The following is a 13,096-nucleotide window of genomic DNA, read 5'->3' as shown; positions in this document are numbered from 1 at the left end:
GCGCAGCCCGTGCCCAAGCATTTAGATCTCAGGCCGCCGCCTACAACAGTCACGTGCAGTCCATCGACCTCTCGGTTGCCTTTGTCATTGCATGTCGCTGCAGTCATCAGGAGGAATCACTGCTGCACCGCCTCTGTTTCAACGTTGCCCTCACCACATTGTTTTTTTACAAAATGGGCCAATCCAGCTCCCTCTTGTGTTCCAGCTGTGGCGAGGTGGCCGGCATTCCTCGTTGTCTTCTGCACTTCCAGCTGGTGGTGGTGGTGGTGGTGATAGGGCTTGCCGTTGTCGGCCTCACGTATGTGGGCAACGTCACGACTCACGCCCTGGGGGAATGTGCGTCCTGGGTCGACTTCTAAGCGAACTGTGCCGACATATGTCTGAAAGCGTCTGAGGAAAACCCAGGAAAAACCCCAGACAGCACAGCCGGCACCGGGATTCGAACCCGGGTACCAGCACTGCACTTCCAGCAGCACATTCCCCAACAGCAAGCCCTCCATTCCCCGTCTAATACAGCTGGGCTGCAGCACATTGTCCATGGCCACCCTACTTGGTCCCGTCCCTCGGCCTACTCAGTGGTCCATCACCACAGCCCTGCTCCGCTTCTTAAAAGACTCGAGCCTTGCGTCTGCCCTCTGACTGGACATTTGTGCTGTACTGCACTGCGTGCCTGTTTTTCTTTCATTTTTTTTCCTTTTCCTTCTTTTTTTTGTGTTTATTTTCAGTTTCCTTCTTTATCTTTTTCTTTATTTACGTTTTTTCGGAATAGCAAGCTGGCAATAGCCTGGCTGACAGTTCTTTTTTTTCTTTCCTTCCTTTTTCTTTCACTCTATTAAACATATCTCCCCACCCCACCCGCAGGAGAGCGTAAGAGAGTGTGAGACGCGATCCTACACTCTTAAAAATGAACTTCACCGCATAGCACGCTCCTAGCCAACCATCATCTCGAATGATATCGTTATCTGCCCTGATTTGTTGAAAACGGGAGGAGTACGCCTTTTTTGTGACAATTATGAACAGCATAAGTGTCACAAAAAGGCGTACGCCTCCCGTTTTCAACAAATCAGGGGAGATAACGATATCATTCGAGATGATGGTTGGCTAGGAGCGTGCTATGCGGTGAAGTTCATTTTTAAGAGTGTAGCCTCCGCATATCGTTCGTACGATTGTCGTAATTTGTTCTCTTTTTTTTTTTTTTTTTTTTGCAGAAGTGAAACCTGCCGCATGAGCTGAGGAGGCAGACATCACTCTTTTGATGATTATTATTATCATTATTATTATTATTAGATTCCGTGCTAACGCCGCGAAGGAACGGTGGCTACGAGCGGCGTACAGATGGAGATAGGACGGTAGCTAGAGAGGAAGTAGTGGGGGACAGGGGGCTTTTGATTATTGAACGTCATCGCCCCCCCCCCCCCCCCCACACACACACACACTGAGCAGACAAACGTTGACGTGGTCGCTCCGCTACAAGAGCACCGCTGTCGAGCCACCACTTGTGGTGATCAGACACGGCAGGAAGAAAAATTTGGCTGCCGTGGGCGGAGGAACTACCGTGAATTCGTTGTTAAGTGAGGTTATTACAACTACATGCGCTGGTGAAAGGCAGGCTGGTTTTCGGCGTGCTTTCTTTTGTCCGTAGGTAGGTGTGTTCACCACAGGTTGAGGGATACGGGAAGAAGAATGATCCCGTGAACGCATGACGATGCGAAATCGATGGACGAAAGCGGCATAGTCGAGAGTGAGCTCGTCCACTGATGGAAAGAAATCGCTTGGGAGGTGATGGGCCATACCGCTAACCATATCGCACGCTCTATATCTGATATTCTGCACGGTGGCCAAGCAGGCGTCCGGAAGGACGCAGGGAAGTACCTCGATCTGCGAGTGGCCACAAGAGTTGACTTGTATGGCTGAGCTGAGCGAATGATGGAACCTGTTTACGAAACCGTCTGACGGGCCGCGGGATAGTTTGCGGCTTGGTTGACGGTTGAAAGGGCGATGCCGCAGCTGGGAACAGCCAGAGGAGATCCTGAATAACATCATCATGACTTGCAGAAACCCACGTACGTGACATGTCACAAGGTAACACCGATGACGACAAGATCACGGGAACCATTCAGGGGTACTCTAAGAAGCAGGAGAGCAAGATAGTATGCCTTCTGGAACAAAGGCTCGAGAAGTCCATGAAGCACAAAAGTCGTGGGAACAGCAGGAGAAACGGGAGGACGAGCCGCTGTCCGACATACACTGTGTGTGTGCATTAGTATCTTCGGATGCTACAGGCTCGTTGCGTAAAGGAGCACTGGAAGACACTAATAAATAATACTCTTTTTGTTGAGGGGGGATGGCCGATACATGACGTTCTCACTCAAGAGAGCTGTGTCATCACCAGGGCTGCACAACACCAAGCGCGCGACGCCCTCTTTCGTGCTGAAACGTCACGTCGTTGGAATGGGAATGAATACAGTGGAAAGTCTTGCGCGCACGCCGTACGTCACGGGAACGGAAGCCAATGTGATTCGTTGTCGATAACCAGACCAGGATGAGCATTGCCCCTTCCCAGTACTGTGCCGACTGATTGTCGGAGCCGAAAGAGTGCGAAACCGAACAATGACGGGAAGACGGGGAACGGCTGCTGCTGTTAGATTGGCTGCAACTATAAAGTACCTGCGGAAGGTTGGAGTTCACCCGACGTCACGGGGTTACACTGTAAACTTTTTCACACCTTTAAAGGTGTGCGCTATGAACATTCAACCTGGTGACGTAACATTGCATCTCCAGGGTGATATTTTACAAAATTTGGAAAGCATTACTAAAGATCAAGTGTCAGTGCAAATCTTGCTTTCATTATGTCTTGGATATTGTAGGTATGAGCTAATGCATATTTGCATCGCTATCGATAATCGAGCACGCGCAAGTGTCTACAGTACTGTTGAACAATGTTGAGATGTTGCAAGACTGAATTTTTGGAGGACAGACAACACTCGAGTAAAGAAAATTTGTGCGAAACCGTGCTCCATTATGGTGTTACAAAAATTACACCTAAAAAGGCGTGCGCCATGCACGCTATTACATCTTTAAAGGTGTGAAAAGATTTAGAGTGTAGCGCCGAAGGCACGGCGACTGAAGTCAAGGGAGTCTTGTACACTGCTGGACAAAAGTTTATGGAACACGCTCCCGCGCATTCCTACCTCAGAGTGACACGCTAGCAGTGAATGGCACTGTATGGTGGACTGTATGGTAGTGTATGGTGGACATGGTGCTGAGCGTTAGTCTGTGCGACGTGCTGGAAACTTTTGAGTCCTGAGGTTCAAACTGGAGTACAACAGAATGAGCAGGATCCCTGAATGAAGCCGCGCAGGGGTTCCGTTGATGGACCTGTTGTTGCCATGTGGCTAGAGGAGGAGATGGAGGGTACGTTCGTCAGATGTACATACGTGGCGTTGCCAAAATGCGTCTGATTCGCGCCACTACCATTTTTGCCGTTCAGAGTAATCGATCGACCGTCTAAAATAATTTTCTTTTTCGTTTCGACTACAGCACTGTTCAGCGCTTACGAACGGTTTACAAAAATTCTTTCTGAACGCGTCCCACGATCAGGGGCGACGGCAGGTGTGCGCAAGACGGCTGTTCCCCCTGAGCTCCGGTCCCCGTAGGGGCCTCACCCACTTTTCTTTTTTTTATTCATAACCCTACATCGCCATAAGGCATTACAATACACTCGTAAAAATTATGGTGGTGGTGGTGATAGGGCTTGCCGTTGTCGGCCTCACGTATGTGGGCAACGTCACGACTCACGCCCTGGGGAAATGTGCGTCCTGGGCCGACTTCTAAGGGAACTGTGCCGACATATGTCTGAAAGCGTCTGAGGAAAACCCAGGAAAAACCCCAGACAGCACAGCCGGCACCGGGATTCGAACCCGGGTACCTGAACTTCACCGCATAGCATGCTCCAAACCAACCATAATCTCGAATGATATCGTTGTCTTCCCTGATTTGTTGAAAACGGGAGGTGTACGCCTTTTTTGTGACAATTATGAACAGCATAAGTGTCACAAAAAAAGGCGTACGCCTCCCGTTTTCAACAAATCAGGGCAGATAACGATATCATTCGAGATGATTGTTCGCTTGGCGCGTGCTATGCGGTGAAGTTCATTTCTAAGAGTGTAGGAGGGAAGTCAGTCATCATAAGGCGCAATTCAAAAGAAACTGATAACACGACACATATACGTACAACATTATTCTGCATCACTCTTGCACGATATTTCATAAAATAAGTCAACACTATAGACTGCTGAACTATAGAGCTATAGACAAGCGGTTCCACTGTTATACCGTCCAAGGGGAAAAAGGACAATTTAAAAACATCTATCCTCGTATTATATTCACATATCTATTGAGCATTATCAATCCTATATAGTCGACCAGTACGTTGGTGTTTGCAAATACTTTGAAAGGGTCACAATCGTCTGGTCCTGATAAATACTGTACAAAAACTTTAAACGAAGGCTTCTACTACGTGTTGACAGTAAAGGCCATCGCATCATGGTTTTCATTCCTTAACACTATCTGCCATACGATACGTTGGTGGGCTGGCCCCTGGCCACATCCACCAACGCTCTGCCCTCAAAGCTCTCTCCACCTTTCTGGATGCCATAGGACTTCGATCCTTATTGTGAAGGGGCTCATCATTTCATTCCCCGCATCACCAACAGCAATGAGGTAGAGTATTGCCCCCGGCGATGAAACTCCCTATCCATTATCTCCTAATAAAGTTGTTGTTGTTGTACGATACCGATTGCAACCTGGGTGCATCATTTTGTATTATTTCTAGTTTACTTGTTTCTTTTGATGCGTAGAGATTGCACAGGCACAGAGTACCTGGTATTTTACAGAATTTGCACGCTCACCTGCGTAAAGTCTGATTACTGCACGTACTGCACTTTCGGGCAAAAGGTGAGAGAGCAGAATGTAGCCTTGGGTAAGCTACTACCAAAAAAAAAAAAAAAAAAAGAAAAGTTACAGTTACAGTTAGCCTGCAAGAACTGAGTTACAGTTACTGGTTTTGAAATGTAACTAGTTACAGCTACAGTGACCACGTCAAAGTAACTTTGTTACTTTACAGTAACGTAGTTACTTTACAGTAACTTAGTTACTTTACAGTTACCTTCTAAGAAAAACATCTTCTAGCCATGTCATGAGGGGGTGTACTGGGGGAGAGGGGTACTGCGTACGAGCGTATACGAAGGATACGATTTCCACATCGATTTTCATATCGAATAAATGTAACCGTCAAAAAGTTTGTTTTTGCATTTGTACCGGCCTATAGCATAGTTATACCGTGTTGAAAGCGGTGGTTTCCCCATGTAGTCTAACAGCACGGTGTGAGTTTGTCTAAGGCCGTCCTGGATGGCGTATGAGGCGACATAATTCGTTGGATCCCTGGTTGGGAAAATACGGCCCCGTATACTTGAACAAAACGACGAACGGGAACTGACGCGTGGGAAATATTGCCATACCTGAGTAAAGTTGTTAGTTACTTAAAATGCACAGACTGGGCCAGGTACATGACAGACGTTCGTGAACTTGGAGGAAACACACACGGACTGGGGGGCGTGGTGTGCCGCCTTCCTGTTCGTGTGCGTTTGCTCTAAGTTCACGAACGTCTTGTTAGTTAGAGTTATATTTTGCAGTTACTTTAACCAAAAGCGGTAACGAGTTACAAGTACACAAGTTACTTTTCTAGAAAAGGAACTAGTTACTGCAAACCATAGTTAATTATAGTTATAGTTACTGTAGTAACTACAGTTGAGTAGGAAAAGTAGTAAGTTTAGTTTAGAAGAAGTTACTCTTCTAGAAAAGTGACTAGTTACTGCAAACATCCAAAAAGGATGACTTTTGGATGTGCTGGATGTTTGGATGTGTCTAGTTACAGTAACTATAGTCGAGTAGAAGAAGTAGTAACTTTAGAAGAAGTTACTCTTCTTGAAAAGTGACTAGTTACTGCAATAGATAAGGATGTGTTGGATATTTGGACGTGTCTAGTTACAGTAACTATACTTACTGTAGTAACTATAGTTGAGTAGAAGAAGTAGTAACTGTAGTTTAGAAGACGTTACTCTTCTAGAAAAGTGACTAGTTATTGCAAACATTCAAAAGGGATGACTTTAGGATGGGTTGCATGTGTTGGATGTGTCTAGTTACAGTAACTATAGTTACTGTGGTAACTATAGTTGAGTAGAAGAAGTAGTAACTTTAGATTAGAAGAAGTTACTTTTCTAGAAAAGTAACTTCTAAGTTACTGCAAACATGTAATTGTAGCCGTCTACGACGTCGTGGACGCGTCTGTCGAAAGCAGATGTTACATGTTTTGTTCTTCATGTAAGTTACTAAGTTACTTTTCTAGAAAAGTAACTAGTTACTGCAAACATCCGAAAGGGATGACTTTTGGATGTGTTGCATGTGTTGGATGTGTCTAGTTACAGTAACTATAGTTACAGTCGCAATTACTTTCAACTGAGTTACCATCCAGGGCCTGGCAAAATGGCATTTCAATCACCGTTGAAACCCATTCCATTAAGAAAATGCTGAAACGTGCACGTCCGTTGAAATATCCATGGCAGATTATTTTTATACGCAACCGAGCCGAAACCACAACCGCCCGCCTCAGTAACGCAAGACCTTCGTCGACGGAGGCTTATCTGGACCCCCCAAAACGGTTCATCAGACAAGCAGATCAGCGCCTATACTCTAATCATATCTCCATCGCTCCAAAGTACGTGACCCACTGACCTGGATTAAGCGCTGTTGTCCCCGTGCTCTCCATCGGGGCAGAGTCGACCCATTTGCACAGCGAAATACCGCGGTAGATATTTCGTATATATATTGGTATATTTCTAAACAAGGAAAATGACCTTCAACGAGGATTGTCTCCCATTCGGCTATCTCGCTTTTGCACGAAATCTTCTAATTAAAGATTTAATTAGCGAAGCACGTTAGGTAATTAGACATCTTGTATGTTATGCATGTCCTCATAGGATGACCGTCTGGCCGTTGCAACTCAACTGCAAAAACGAGGTGGAGTGGCGTAAGCGCTTTAGCTCTCTCTCTTTGGCTCTCGATACGGTATTTGTTTTTGTTTAACCCTCCCCTTCGCTGGTCTCGCAGCGACTGCACGTGGCACCGCCAGTAGCTTCGGCTGTTGCGGAATATGTTTTAAAATTGCGCCATATTCTTCCTCGACGCGTTTTAAGCCGCTAGTATGTACGGGGTCTATGAAATGTAGCGAAGCACATACCTCGGTACAACATCGTTGACAGATGCTGCAACTTTACGCAGCCGAACGCACATGAGTAATGTAAAACAAAGGCCAAGGCGTTCACATGCTGTCTACGACGACGTGGACGCGTCTGTCGAAAGCAGGTGTTTCATGTTTTGTTCTTCATGCAAGAATGCTGCAGGAAATAGCGCGCATGTTTTCAGTGGAAAAAAGGTAGCGATTGTTTCGATGTCTAGGGAAGCAGACACGTACCACATACGATTCAATTTTCCGTGCGAACCAAAATTCAATACTTCAAAATTCAACCAAATTTGAATACTTCGATCGGGATATACACTGAGATTAGTCATTGACAGAATGGCGTAAATGCAGGCTAGCTGTTGGATACATTCCATGATAGGCAAGCCTGAGCGATGGGCAAGACACGTAAACAAACACAAACACGAAGGCTCAAAACCAGCAAGACGTTTAATGGATAACAACGAACTTCATGCAAGTTCGTTGTTATCAATTAAACGTCTTGCTGGTTTTGAGCCTGATCGTGTTTGTGTTTGTTTACGTGTCTTGCCCATCGCTCAGGCTTGCCTATACAGTGGACCCTCGTTAATATGGCCCCCGATAATCTGACATACGCGCTTTACGACCATACTTCTGGGCAACAATGCAGAGAAACCTCTGCAAGTCCCCCCGTTAATATGACAATTCCGTATTGTGACCAAAATTTTCGGGAACGACCATGGTCATAATAACGAGGGTTCACTGTAATAGAATGTGACACTTAGATTAGATACCCTAAAAGCTCTTCTAATGTTTTTGTACACTGTAGGTCTTCGGGCCTCACTGTGAGTCGACTCAATCTTCCATTTCACCGCGTTATCGTCAGCAATGGGGTATAGGGGTATCGGCCCTGGTGATTAAACTACACTCTTAAAAATGAACTTCACCGCATAGCACGCTCCTGGCCAACCATAATTTCGAATGAGATCGTTATCTGCCCTGATTTGTTGAAAATGGGAGGCGTACGCCTCATTTTTCAACAAATCAGGGCAGATAACGATATCATTCGAGATTATGGTTGGATAGGAGCGTGCTATGCGGTGAAGTTCATTTTTAAGAGTGTACCCGCTTGAAGGAGGTACGACCTCCTATCTGCAGGTATTTAGTTACGGGCGTAATATTGTTTTTCTACGCTTCGTAATTCTATTTACAATTTATTGTTCAATACTTCGCCTTCATAACGTGTGCAGCGTTAATACAAGAACGCCCCATTTTTGTTCGTATACGGGCGAGTAGACGTACAGTCATCCAGATATCTCTTATCATTGTTACGTCATTTGAAGAATTGTAGCATCCAATCAGACGCCCATGCGGAGGTACACATAACGTCCTGCTCTACACTCTTAAAAATGACCTTCACCACATAGCACGCTCCTAGCCAACCATCATAACGAATAACAATAACGTTCCCGTCCCTGATTTGTTGAAAACGTTAGGCGGAGCGCATTTTGTAGCCGTACATAATGGGTACATAATAGGCTCCGCCTCTCGTTATCAACAAATCATGAGCGAGAGCGTTGTCATTCGAGATGATGGTTGGCTAGGAGCGTGCTATATGTGGTGAAGATACGGACCTATCGGACTCGTCTATACAAAAGATGTCACATAGCCAACAAGTTAAATTCCCCGTTTGGAGCCGACACAGTCGGCGGCATAAAGTTTACTTAAAGTTTAAAGTGTCCTTAATGGACTTTAATGCGTAATGGACATTAAGAGAGACATTCGTGCACTCTTAAAAAAAGGGTGTACTTTAACTCCTTCCCTTGCCACATATATAACACCCTTTTGGAGAGTACAATTACGCTCAAAAGGGTGTCTCCTCACTCCCTCAAGGGAGTAGCATAACACCTTTCTCCCTACCTGGAGAGTAATATTACTCCCCGGCAGGGAGAAGGTGTTATGCTACTCCCTTCAGGGAGTGAGGAGACACCCTTTTGAGCGTAATTCTACTCTCCAAAAGGGTGTTATATATGTGGCAAAAAGAAGGAGTTAAAGTACACCCTTTTTTTTACGAGTATGTAATACAGCCCTACACTCTTAAAAATGAACTTCACCGCATAGCACGCTCCTAGCCAACCATCAACTCGAATGATATCGTTATCTGCCCTGATTTGTTGAAACTGGGAGGCGTACGCCTTTTTTGTGACACTTATGCTGCTCATAATTGCCGCAAAAAAAAAAAAAAAAAAAAAGAAAGAAGAAGAAAGAAAGAAAGGCGTATACGCCTCGTGTTTTCAACAAACCACGGCTGATAACGATATCATTCGAGATTATGGTTGGCTAGCAGTGCGCTATCTGGTGAAGTTCATTTTTAAGAGTGTAGCAGGGGAAAGTGCGCGAACGGGAGCTGTCGTCTGCTTACTTTAAACAGCGCGCTATTTTTGGGCAAAGCTATACGGCGAAAATAATCTCCTAGCTCTCAATCGCCACGCTTCCGTGAAGTTCAGTCATGAATTAGTTAATTGGACATGAATATTACCATTTTAAGTACGAGTAATGTGAGTAAAATGACGGAGGTACCAGTTTGTAAAACGGAATGTCTGTTGACAGTTTCAAGATAGGAAGAAAAAAAAGTCATGCTTCATCGTTGCAGGGAAAGACGACTAACAGCTCCAACTATAGTGACGTTTGCATCTGGATGTGCCATGACCAAACAATTCTGATGTATAAAATCCCACTTTAAATAGAGTATACTACAATTAATACAGTAATAAAAAAAACAGTTTCTCCGAAGTGTTATCGAATTAAACGCCTTAATGATTTAGCTCGTGAAAATATCGCTTCACAATGTGAAGTCCTCCCGCACTTTTTCACAATGAAGCATATCTCTATATTCCTAAGGTCTATATCAGAACATCTTAAGGGCTCTATCCCCCTTGTCCATGCTATATAGTGGTATACAATCTCTGCTCGCACGCTTGTATATCCTTATTCTGCTGGAACGGCAGAAACCGGTGTATTGAGTTTGAGAAGGTAAACATTTGTACAGATGCTTCTCGCTCATTTATACGATTTTTATGTCACGTTCGCTCAGCCATTATTCCGGGGGAAATATTTCTCGCAGGCGAAGATTTATCCAGAAGAAGAGTAAGTCAATATTAGCCCTAGTGGCAGTTGTGCACACACTAGCGTGCAGGCTGCGACTAAATCAACCAGCGCAAGACCATAATTCATACAGAAACAACAACGCGGGGGCAATAATTCCACAATACAGAGTTGTAGCTTTAGCGTACACGCAATTCTCTTGCAGACGCAACGAAGTGACGTCTTCACACATTGCGCATGCGTTGTACGCAAAGCCACGTTCTGGGCATGCGCAGCCGTGCGCCCGCTATTTCTTTGCGTATGCAAAGCGATTGTGTACGCGTTACTAAATCCCTCAAACGTCCTCCACATCAGTAATGGACGTTTCTTCCCACCTCGCCGAATGCTTCTGATCAGATTATATCCCAATTCCTCACCATGTTCCCTCCCCCGGAACCGCACGGGGTCGCCTAATGTATGTGCCAGGCAGTAAAAATTTCGCCTATACTGAGGCGTATATATACGCGCCACGCGAAGAAGGCCGGTGGTTCTCCTTTTTCGTTGCACCGTGTCTCGTGCCGACACCAGCCTTGCAGGGAGTGAGCCTTGTCTGAGCAGGCAGACCTCGCTCCTCTTCCTTACAACATCACATCACCGCAAAGCACATCATAGGAACATACGAAGGAAGCGAACAATTAAGCCTTGTTTGCGTGATAACTTTGTGATAATTTTGTGATTACAGCATGATGGCCTTGGCTGCCACTAGGGGTCGGGTGTGTGCAGTTGGTATATTTAAGATGTGTCTGTGGCGGCATTGCCAGCGCCATCACATCAAGGCGCGAACAATAAATAGCCTTGCCTCGCTTAGCCCGAGCTCTCGCTCTGACCTGGCAATTCCACCGCCATGTTGTTGTCTGGTCTCGTTAGTCTTCAGTAGCACTACAGTGGTGGTCTTCAGTAGCACTACATGTCTCTGCCATTAAAGTTGTTTGTCAGTCAGTTCTTCGTCTGTTTTGTCTCTCTGTGTCCCCTGCACCGGGGTTTTATCGCTTTTAGTAAGCCAGGAAACCGAAGACGGGAATGTACTATATTAAGTGAACCAATTTTAACATATAGCACGTGTTCTGGGAAAAGTTATGGAACATCACGACGAGAACGTGTTTTGGCTAAGACTGGTTCCGTCGAGCGTCCAGTCTCGTCCGTTACACTGCCACCTCCTCACCCTACCTCACCCTCATGCACCTCACCATTTCATACCAGTCTCTATACTGCATACCAGAACGCACTCTCGCAAATCAAGCGACAGTCGCGCCTCCCTCCCTCCCTTACCCGTCTTTCAGTATCTTCGAGTAGGTGTTATACTCAGTTTGTTTCTATGCAGGTGGAGAGGGTAGCGTTGGAGAAACCACGTGACGACGTGTCTGTCCAATCACGAGACATCAATAATGGGGTATTCGTAGACACGCACGGGCCCACAGAATAGACCACGTGCGCCACAACTTTGAAATGTTTACACCCCCTGATTTGGTGAAGGGACCAATGAGGTCGCTCTGCGGGCAATATGGGAATGAGGGAAACTGGAGTGCTGCGCAGGTGGCTGACCTGCTCGCATCGAATGTTGCGGACTAGGCGAGCGTCGTTGCGTTCCGTAACCTGCCTGAGCTATCACAACCAGATACTCAAATAGCGGAATGGGGCTCGCGAAGATGACGTCACGCGCAGTCCTTGAGCACCTTTGAACCACGTGACATGACGTCACAGGCCTCATACGTACTGGCGGGCTGAATGAGGCAGCAGCGTGCGTTTTTACTCCTCTCGCAATTGCACACATGCTGCAGCAACTCACAGCATTCCCTCCGACTGTGACTCCGGTGCGGCAATACGTTTTCCCAAGTCACGTGAGCAAACGTGACGTCACTGCACGAGCCTCATTATATAGTGCGTGTGCGTGTTGCCCGGTCCGCATCGTATGCAGTTTCTGTAGATGGGATGGTGTTCACGATAGCCATTCCCAAAAATAGGACAAGCCAATCAAAACTGCTTCTTACGGGTGACCTACATTACATTGTGGGCCGATGTTCGGAATTGATGTTGTTGTTTTTTTCTCGTAATTTTTGTGTATATTAACCGAAAGACCACTGGTACGATACTGTTCGGTTCCCCAATGCTCCACCTTCTGCAGTAAACGCTTAATAAACGTGTAAAAGCAGACGACACGTCCACACAATGGTAGTTCATCGTTTCCCCGCAACGCGCCGACACTGTTCGATCTCGGAGCGAATCTAAAGAGCTCTTCTGGACTTTATCAAGGTCGCCAACCCACCAGGGCTGCTATGTATGGAACACTTGATGCCTAGCAGCAACTAATGTAACTGTTCTCCCCTTCTCCTCCCTCATTTTTCTCTCTCTCACGAGCAACATGCCGCCAGCATAGGCATGCAGACCGCTCGTATACCCAACGTAACCTCCCCCCCCCCTCCCATCACCGTGCTGGCCTCATTCTGTGACAACTATATCACCACGAACAGTGCTACATTGGTCAAAGGTTCCTTGGCGTGCGATGAAAGTGGCACAGGGCGCTCCATTAGAGTGCAACAATATCATAACTCTGAATATGGGCAAATACGTATTAAAAATATGCGTATCATACTTTAGCGATGTTATCGGTATCTGCCGATGCCCAAGGGAAAAAAGATCCATAATGTACATGAAAATATCAGTTATAAGGCAAATGAA

General features: G+C 46.0%; 1 protein-coding gene across 3 annotated transcripts in view; it reads right to left on the bottom strand.

Moving 5' to 3' along the window:
- The window catches only part of LOC135370325 (uncharacterized), a 161,614-nt gene that overhangs the window by 86,495 nt on the left and 62,023 nt on the right, over positions 1-13,096 (bottom strand). Inside the window, exon 2 of one of the 3 annotated variants that reach the window (XM_064604044.1) lies at positions 3,192-3,395. The exons of the other annotated variants lie outside the window; for them this stretch is intronic. The gene's annotated coding sequence lies outside the window, so the exon portion shown is untranslated. The remainder of the gene's footprint in view (positions 1-3,191; positions 3,396-13,096) is intronic. 3 annotated transcript variants of the gene reach the window in all.

Source organism: Ornithodoros turicata, chromosome 10 (assembly GCF_037126465.1).
Source record: "Ornithodoros turicata isolate Travis chromosome 10, ASM3712646v1, whole genome shotgun sequence".
NCBI lineage: Eukaryota > Metazoa > Arthropoda > Arachnida > Ixodida > Argasidae > Ornithodoros > Ornithodoros turicata.
The sequence above is the reverse complement of the archived record's forward strand: the minus strand, read 5'-3'. Positions and strand labels throughout refer to the sequence as shown.